This window comes from Gobio gobio, assembly GCF_949357685.1.
Source record: "Gobio gobio genome assembly, chromosome: 1".
NCBI lineage: Eukaryota > Metazoa > Chordata > Actinopteri > Cypriniformes > Gobionidae > Gobio > Gobio gobio.
Genome location: NC_137097.1, coordinates 84,545,721 through 84,556,172, shown reverse-complemented (window position 1 = coordinate 84,556,172; position 10,452 = coordinate 84,545,721).

Genomic DNA, 10,452 nt, shown 5'->3' with positions numbered 1-10,452 from the left:
CAAGTATAAAAAAAAAAAAAAAAAATGCCATGATGGCATAAGGGACATATCCAAGAAAAGCTTGTTATTGTTTAACATTTACAATATTAACATTTTGCGATAACTGTGTCCCTAACAGGGTGGAACACCTTCACGACCAGGGTCATTCCGGTTATACAGTGACTTTTCTGTCCCTATGATTTACTTACTCATATTTTATAAAATGAGTCACATATTTATAAGAAATGGCTTCAATTATAAATGTAGGTCTTCTTTGTCACTTGTCAAGAGTCCAAGAGCTATGGCTAACTTATCTTAAAATTTTCTAGTAGAAATTCTAATAGAATAAATTGTATTTAGTGGATATTGCAAATTCTATATACATATGTGTGGTGGGCATAGTGGTGGGCATAGATTACATTTTTTAATCTAGATTAAAATGGCTCATTTGAATTCTGCCAAAGGCATTCAGAATATGTGTGCTCGTAAGTGATCGTTTGTCTTTTTGTAGTTTGACTAATAAATAACTTCTGTCCCTTTAAGACCTGACGCACACATATCCAAACAATGTTCCTGTGAGCTGGTTACGACTGTGCTTACGTTAAAACTCACCCAGATGGGCATTGAGACATTTGTTGAGTGTGTTTGACCATTAATAAACTGGAAAAAGGAGCTCATTTTACACTTGTATGTCAGAGGCGGCTTTATTACGGTATGTGTGTGTGTGTGTGTGTGTGTGTGTGTGTGTGTGCGCTTCAGATGCGAGCGCAAAATCCGCGGGAATTAGTAGAATTAACGTTATGTGCAACCCCGCGCAAAATTCAGACCGGTCACAGCAATACTAACAAAAGTCCAGCAGAACACGTGTTCGCCATGTTCAGAGGATTAAACGCCTGAATGAGAGGAGGTGCGTGTCACTCGCTGGAGAGGAGAAGAGAGCAGCTGATATCGATATTGTAGAAAATGAGTATTGTATTGTTTCAGATATGGATACGCGCTAAAATATGAAGGTGAAAGTCATCATAGCTTGCGTAGTATAGACCCAGCTCCCAACACAACTTTGAGAATAGATTAACAGGGATATTTTTTTTAATCGCCCGATAGAGTCTCGCATTAACATATATATATATATATATATAAAACAATATTATATAGGTGCAGTTCCACACATTACTGATGACAAATCATGCCCCAGATAGCACGCATACATGGAGACGTCGATTTGATGTGCGTGTTTACATCTGGAAGACGTATTTTTTAGAGTGTTTGCTCATCTGCAATACGTCTATTGGACGTTTCCTGTCAGATGTCAAATAGACGTTTAAACAATGTCTTTAAGATGTTTATGATTTAGAATGTATGAAAAACGGACATCTTATAGACGTCTATCAGATGTGTGTAAACAGCAGATGCTTTCCAGATTAATTGATCTTTAACAGACATCTTGCAGACATACGTGTGCTATCTGGGGCAGGACAATGACGGAAAACTCATCCACTGTTTTGGTTAAACGTTAAATGTTTTTGCATACTTATGTCTTATTTTGAGAGGTGAGGAGCATTAACAGCATATACAGTATATGTTTTTGAACACATCTTTTTATTTACCATCCTGTTGGCAAAAATGTGTGCGTACGCATGGTTTTATAAATGTGAAAACTATTGTGTGTATAAGCTTAAGTCTAGTTGTGTGTGTGTGTGTGTGTGTGTGTGTGTGTGTGTGTGTGTGTGTGTGTATGCACACTTTTAGGATGAAATTAAGTTGTGTTTTTACTTCTTTGGCACAGCTTTCGTTCTGAGGAAAATAAACAATGCACTTATACACTTTCAAGTTTAATATCTTTGTTAGAAATTGCCACATGACCCTGCGCTGAAAAAAATGGGAACAAATGAACTGGTTTTATTGAAGTCTTTATTATTTAAGATAACTAAATCAACCTAAATGCATTAATATATAGGCAATACTGCAGAAATATCAATTGTGACAGGTTTAAACGCTTTAGTCTGTGATTTAATCTACACACTAATTAACTTCATTGCACTTTCTTCAGTTGTCACGCAAACATGTCGCTCGTCAATATAAGAGATTCATGACATGTGAATATCGTGTGGAGTTTCAGTGTTTCATTTAGATTCCAGTCTCATAACTCAACCCTCCAAACACATTCATAAAATCATCTAAGATATGAACAAACAATTTCCGCCGCGCGCCTAAAGCGAGTGACCGTCAGAGAAAACGACAATTACTTTGGCAAGTGAGAAACTTAAAGAACTCAAAATAACATGAATTACTTGGCCTATACGTTTCTTTCACTAAACAAACAGAAGAATATCGCCGGCCTGACAACCTCTCCACCATCATTCATCATTTCTAACGGCAATCCCCAAAATCTCTTGATTAAAGCTGTTGTGGATTGTCGATATTGTAATGGTGTAACGGTGGTCTAGCAGGTTAAACCACTGAACTGCTATGGAGAAGGTTGCTGGCTCGACCCCAGCAGTCGCCAGTGTGTCTTTGAGCAAGGCACTTTACTCCATGTCGCGTTGGATAAAAGCATCTGCCAAATGCGTGAAATGTAGAGATCAATAATGTATGTTATCGCCTAATATAGTTTTCTTTGTGCTGTAGATTGTATTGGAGCTATAGAAACGCATTAGATCAAACGATGCACTCACTCTAAAAAAAAAGGTTCTATATAGCACTAAAAAAGGTTCCCCTATGATTACGAGCCAAGAACCATTTTTGGTGCCATATAGAACCTTTTTTTTTAGAGTGTGTTTCAAGCTTTTGTTCAATCAAAAAGACAGAGCGAAGACAAGAGTTGATGGAGATGTTTACATTTATTTTATTTTGTGGATAACTGAGTATTTGCAGTTATAGTCAACACAAATATAGTTGTTTTCTTCTGGATTAACTGTATATTATGCTAAACGCCAGAGCCGGCCCAAGGCATAAGCGAACTAAGCGGCTGCTTAGGGCCCTCTTCGCCACCAGGGGGCCCCCAAGAACACATTAAATTACTTGCTGCCTTAAACAATTACTAGATAAACTGCGCAGTAAATGCTTCTCTGCAAGGCGACTATATGCGACTATATGAGTCGCTCAAAATGATAATTTGGGAACGCAACATGCAGCAAACATCTTCCCAAATTCGTAATGAGAATAATTTATAAATTAATAAAAGGTCTTCCTGCGTGTTTCTGCCTAAATAAAAGCCATATTTTTTTCCATCAACATTTCTTGTTTTTAAAAGAAGTCTCTTCTGCTCACCAAGGCTGCATTATTTGACCTTAAGTAATATTGTGAAATATTATTGCAATTTAAAACAGCTGTTTTTTATGCGAATATAGTAAATTAAGTGTAATTTATTCCTGTGATCAAAGCTGAATTTATCATCATTACTCCAGTCTTCAGTGTCACATGATCCTTCACCAATCATTCTGATATGAGGATTTCATGATCAAGACACATTTATGATTATTATCAGTGATGAAAACAGTTGTGTAAAAATGGAATTGCTTTGGAATTGCTTTCTATTTCAGATAAATGCTGTTCTTTTGAACTTTCTATTCATCAAATAATCCTGGGGCAAAAATTGCGAGCATATTCTGTATAAGAGGCTTCTTTTAAAAGAGACTTTGAATATTAAAGTGCAAGTTAACACCTGAGCACTCTTGTGGGTTTGCTACTGTTACAATTCAAAACCGTATAAGGGTAAAAACATGACAGGCAGACATGATGTAAGCATCACAGCTACATCTAATAACATTGATAATGGTGTGAGAATGATCAAGAACTGGCAATAGTCAGTCGTTTTGGTGGCACCAAGTGGCCCCCAAATAAAATTCTGCTTAGGGCCCCATCAAGGCTTGGGCCGGCTCTGCTAAACGCACTGCATTATGAAATGAAGATGAGCTCTGGAAAAGAGCTTCAGCTTACTCATAGGTCTAATAAATGTTTCTCTGACTCTCCATTTTAGGATGTGAAGCCCACTCAACACAAAGAGAGTTAGCATCAAAATGGACGAGTCACTGACAAACGTGTATTTCCTGCCTACTTTGTGCTGTGGTTAAAACATTCAAACACAGCATGCCACAGGAAAAGTGTTCAAAAGCAGCACATCCAGTACAAGAGTTTCTATTTCAATTAATAAAAATGCTGTAACTTTTGGATAATGATTCTTGAAATGTCAGTGCTTGATTAATGAGAGAGGCCTGTTTAATCTCAATGTGTATATCAGACGTAAAACAGGGGCTTATAACCGTTCCGTCAGCACAAAACAGACGCCATTTCCGACGCACACAAGATGTGATTTATAAAAACAAACCTGACGGGAAAATTTAAGCACCTGGGGCCTATTGCACAAAACTAGGATAAGGGATTAAGCCGGGATATCTTGGTGATCCTGGCTCACTTTGTCCGCTAATATACAGTTATTGTTATCGTTCTTGGTGTGAGTGTGCCTTCAGGGTAAGTTTACACGACAGTGGTGTACTAAATTTATCATAGAGGCCCGTTGCACAAAAGTAGAATTAAGACATCCAAGATAAATGACTGAGCTGAGCTCAATGAAGCCAAAACAAGTGCGTCCAGGGTTAAGTGGTTGCACAAACACCAAACCCGGGGCCGGTACCATGATGGCAGTTTAACAAACTCAGGGTTACATGATTAGTTCAGAGTTGACAAAACCAAACCAATCTATTCAGGCTTTGTTGATCCCATGATGCCGATCATCAGCTTTCTCTGTCAACTCAGGCTTTGATCCTGAGTTTAGCTGTGACATCAGCAGTGAAGAGCCAATCACACGCTGTGGATCAAGAAAAATGAGATTCATTTCTCTCTTCTGCAGAATATTACATGATTACAAAAAATATTAAGAATTTAATCAAATTTACACAGCAAGAAGAAAAGAGCTGTCTATAAAAGAGAACAACTTAAAGAAAATATACACTACGTCAATGCAAGTAAAAGTTCTGAAGTTAGTTTAGTTGATATATAGAGAATTGAGTAATGTAGTCATTTTTATAGCTTTATTTATTGATTTTAAAGCTTATTTGTATGTCTTTTATATAGGCTATTTATATTAATTTCAACTAAGTGCCTATTAATGATTGATTAACTAAAATGATACATGTGTAATTGATTAAGGCTATAATAATTACATAAATTATATCTAAATCATTCGAGACTATTATTATTATTATAAATAAGCATTGTTAAAAGCCAGACGCTTTAGTCTTTAATAGCCATTTGCTCTGTAGTGACTTTAATTCGGAGTAGAAAAGGGGGAGTGGCTTTATTGCATCAGAGGCGTGTCACTTTGCTCACGGCTGATTGGTCCAATTTCAGTTTGATCTCTTATCCAGAACATAACCTGCCCTGGAGCAGGTTAGCCGTGGAGCGCAAGTTACTATAGAGATGAACACTGCTAAAAGCCAAACCACTTTAATGGTGCCTAAAACCCAGGATTAGCACAAACTAAGCTTAAACACATCTGGCTAGCAGCTAAACCGGCTTCATGGTATAGGCCCCAGGATGAGCAGACACGGATTCATCAAGCCAGGTGAAACTAATCCTGGATAGGATAAAGCAGAGAGAAAAAGCATGGCAAAGTATTGCAGACCGCCTAAATGCGCAAGTAGTGCACAATCACACACTCACCGCTCCGCTGAAACATCACAAATACAATCCAAATAGTTCATTCACATCTCCAAAAACGCAGCTGTACTCGGATTATGAAACAGTTGAATTTTTAATAGAAATGGACTGCAGATATAAGTGAAATTGTGTAACTCCATCACACTGTATAAGGGTCAATGACAAATGGTTTTTAAGATAAAAAAATTAAGCAAAAGAGTTTTAAAATGCATTTTTATGTCCAAAACATGTATGGTGTTGATTCATATTGGTTTTACAGCTTATCCTGAGGAAGGAGAGATGGACTGGGACACTCCGGCAATCTTCCCTGATGACGGCTGCTGAGGGACCGATATGAGTCGAGTTATTTTAGTGTGTCTGCTTTTAATTTTGGTTAAATATGTCCTGCGGTGGCAGAGGAATTAGGGTTTTTATTGATTTGGCCTCTTATGATGTTTGTGCTGTATACGGTGTGTAATTGGACATGTAATGGACATTTGTCTGTTCAGTTGATGTGTATGGATTTGTCCTGCATTTATTTCAGTGTGCAGACATGCGGGGTGTGTTATATACAGAGCTTTGGATGTGTATTTATCCGTTTGTTGTATAATATGCTTTGATTCTGTGCTTTCCATCTTGTAGAGTCATTGTGTGACTTCAGTTTCGAAAGGAGCTGATGGTCTACCAGTTTGATCCTTATTCAATAAAGGAACCTAATGTTACACTTTGTGTTTTTATATTTATATGGAATGTGTATTTTATACGTCAGAGTATTAGGGCCACACTGAAGAAGAAGGGGAAAAGTCATACATTTATGAGGCTGGTTCTTTCTGCGGAAAAGATGCCTATTCTTTTTACAGTCCTGATACTTATGACACTGTGACGCTGATGTGCCAAAAGATTAAGCATGTCCTTGTTTGTGAAACCATACTGAAGAACAATTCTACGAAATGCCCCACAGCTGTCATTTTAACAACCGTCTTCCTCTAAAACAACGATGTTATGACTTCATTCTCAAAGTCTGTGAATTCTCTTTCCTCTGCGGCCCTAATATTCTATCATTTAAATATAGCCTTATAGTCTATGGGAAACTGTAAATTATCTAATGATAGCAACATCATCTAAAAATCATAATATATCCAAAATTATTGAAATTATGATCACAAACATTTAAATAATGACAGTGGGTCTAGTTATAAGTGATCATGTATAGTGGGCAGTGGAATAACTATTGGTTTCCGTTTGTGGTGACTGCTGACTGACATAAAGGATGAGATTAAAGAGATCCTGAATTTAGCCTGAATAAATCTCCATGATTTATTCCATAACACCCAACTGTCACCCTATCCAGCTTTAGTGCAACCGGATCACGGATAAATTGAGCCAGGATCACCAAGATATCCCGGCTTAAAGGGATAGCTCACCCAAAAATGAAAATTGTGTCATCTACTGTCCCTCATGATGTTCCAAACCTGTATGAGTTTTTGTTCTGCTGAACACAAAAGAAGATATTTGGAAGAATGTTTGTAACAAAGCAGATAGAGCAACCATTGACTACCATAGTATTTTTTTCCCTACTATGGTAGTCAATGGTTGCTCTTTCTTCCAAATATCTTCTTTTGTGTTCAGCAGAACAAAGAAACTAATACAGGTTTGGAACATCATGAGGGAGAGTAAATGACAGAAATGTCATTTTTGGGTGAACTAACCCTTTAAACCCCTATCCTAGTTGTGTGCAATAGAACGCAAACCCTGACCCATGTGTACGAACTATTTTACTAGAGTGAGAAAAGTAATGAAGTAAGAATAATTTGATATATACATTTACATAAACATAATGTTCCAGTTTTCATTCATATGAACTAAATTACATAGTCATTACTCAAAAGTTAAATAAAAATGATATGAATTTAGATGGACATACTGATGGCAACGTTTACTGATACAGGCGTTTTAAACGGCAGTGAGGATTACATATAGGATAATTGCAATAATCAACAACTCTCGGATCAATTCTTAGCTCTTAAACTAATTCTGAATTCATTATAATGGGTGATTTAACTGGAATTTGCCACATCCCCCTGATCTGCTCCAAGTTGGTTCTTTAAATCTTACACAGATTATTAATAAGCTTACTATGATAGTACATGTTTAGGAAATGCTAGTCTTTTAATATATAACTTTAACGAATACCCCAGATATCAATCTGATGTCTTCTGTAATGATATCAGTGATCATTGATGTATAGCATGTGTCCGGAAAAAGTGTACGCCTATAACTAGTAGAATTCAATTGAAATGTTCTTTAATTAAAAAACCTGCTGGTCTCGATACCTCAGAAGTATAAATATAAATATTATATTGTGCACGATTTCCTTAAAACAGCTAACGAAATATTACCCAGCAAACGGGACGTCCATATGTTGCGAACGTCCGTTTAGGTCCGCTTTATAACGTTCCCAGGACATTTGTCCAGGCCAGTTTACGAATGTCTATTTCGTCCCTCACCTGCCATTTCCATATGGGATAGCAACACTTGCAAAATGAAAAATGTAACTAAAATAAACCCGTATTGGGTTTAAAAGGGGATTTGTTTATTTATTAAAATCCCTTAAATTAACTGTGATAATGGAAAGTATGCAACTATATATATATATATATATATATACACTGAAATGTGTGAAAGTAGCGGAAAATCAGCTTTTCCACTGTCGGGCAGGTGCGAGCCAGGGATTTCAACGGACCGGGCTGGGCTAATAGCCTCGGAGCCTGAAGCTCTGCAGCGCTGCACTAAACCTGCCCATATCCGGAACAACCGCCATCGGTATATTATACTCATAGTACATATTCACCTGTAAATTAAAATATACCTGAATAACACTATCAAGAACGCTGCTGTTCCATTAGCAGAGTACCGGACTAGTGTTCGTTCTCCGGAGTTGAACTTGGCGAGCCTGAATTAACTCCACGGTCGCACGTCAGAAGTTCGCGAAGACTTAGCCTACTTGGTATAGAGAAACGTATATTTTAGGCTCAAATAAAACGAAATATGTCATAAAACACCACTGCTTCTTTTCTTTTCTTTTTTTTTGTACAAAAAAATCTTAAACATATTAGCCACACAAATGTGGTTCAGGCAGCTACATTGATTATCGTATATATTTATAACAAAACAAAGTATAAAACACAACCCTGCCTCTTTTCGTTTAGATTAAAAAAAAAACAATAGGCATATATTAAACATTAATATGTGGTTTAGGCTGAGCAGATTTCTGACATTTCCTATTTGAGTGGTCAAAATATCACTAAAATCTAATGTTATTATCTTTTCATTAAAGAACGGGACAATACATTTTTGTTTTTGTTTGTTTATTTGTTGTTGTTGTGGGCTCTCTATATTATTATTAACGTTAATAATTATTCTGATTATTAGGATTTTTATGTGGTTTTAATACAATTCAACACACCCGCAAAATAAATAAAAAGATTAATTAAAACAGTTAATAGTTGCCATTGTAAATAACAAGCAGTTCAAAACAACATTATAACATGACTTAACAAAAACACATTACAAAAATAATGATAAATAAAACTATTTAACTAATATTTTAACAATTGTATTTAATATTTTAATCTTCACATGTTTATACTACAATACAAGTAATAAATAAAATAAAAACTTGTTTTACTTCAAATGTTTTATTAGGCTTGTGCTTAAAAAGTACTCTTACTATCCTAAATTGGTCTTGTTTTAGGCTTATTTTTAGCAGAAATGATGTGTATTATGGATGTGTTGCAAGTGACCAAACAATGCTGCCGCCACCCCGTGATGATAATGCTGCCGCCACCCCGTGATGATAATGCTGCCGCCACCCCGTGATGATAATGCCTGATGATAATGTTGCCGCCACCCCGTGATGATAATGCTGCCGCCACCCCGTGCTGATAATGCTGCCGCCACCCCGTGATGATAATGCTGCCGCCACCCCGTGATGATAATGCTGCCGCCACCCCGTGATGATAATGCCTGATGATAATGTTGCCGCCACCCTGTGATGATAATGCCACTGCCGCCACCCCGTGATGATAATGCTGCCGCCACCCCGTGATGATAATGCTGCCGCCACCCCGTGATGATAATGCCTGATGATAATGTTGCCGCCACCCCGTGATGATAATGCCACTGCCGCCACCCCGTGATGATAATGCTGCCGCCACCCCGTGACCGTGATGATAATGCTGCCGCCACCCCGTGATGATAATGCTGCTGCCACCCCGTGATGATAATGCCACTGCCGCCACCCCGTGATGATAATGCTGCCGCCACCCCGTGATGATAATGCTGCCGCCACCCCGTGATGATAATGCCGCCGCCACCCCGTGATGATAATGCCGCCGCCACCCCGTGATGATAATGCTGCCGCCACCCCGTGATGATAATGCCGCCGCCACCCCGTGATGATAATGCCGCCGCCACCCCGTGATGATAATGCCGCTGCCAACCCGTGATGATAATGCCGCCGCCACCCTGTGATGATAATGCCACTGCCGCCACCCCGTGATGATAATGCTGCCGCCACCCCGTGATGATAATGCCGCCGCCACCCTGTGATGATAATGCCACTGCCACCCCGTGATGATAATGCCGCCGCCACCCCGTGATGATAATGCCGCCGCCACCCCGTGATGATAATGCTGCCGCCACCCCGTGATGATAATGCCACTGCCACCCCGTGATGATAATGCTGCCGCCACCCCGTGATGATAATGCCGCTGCCACCCCGTGATGATAATGCCGCCGCCACCCCGTGATGATAATGCTGCCGCCACCCCGTGA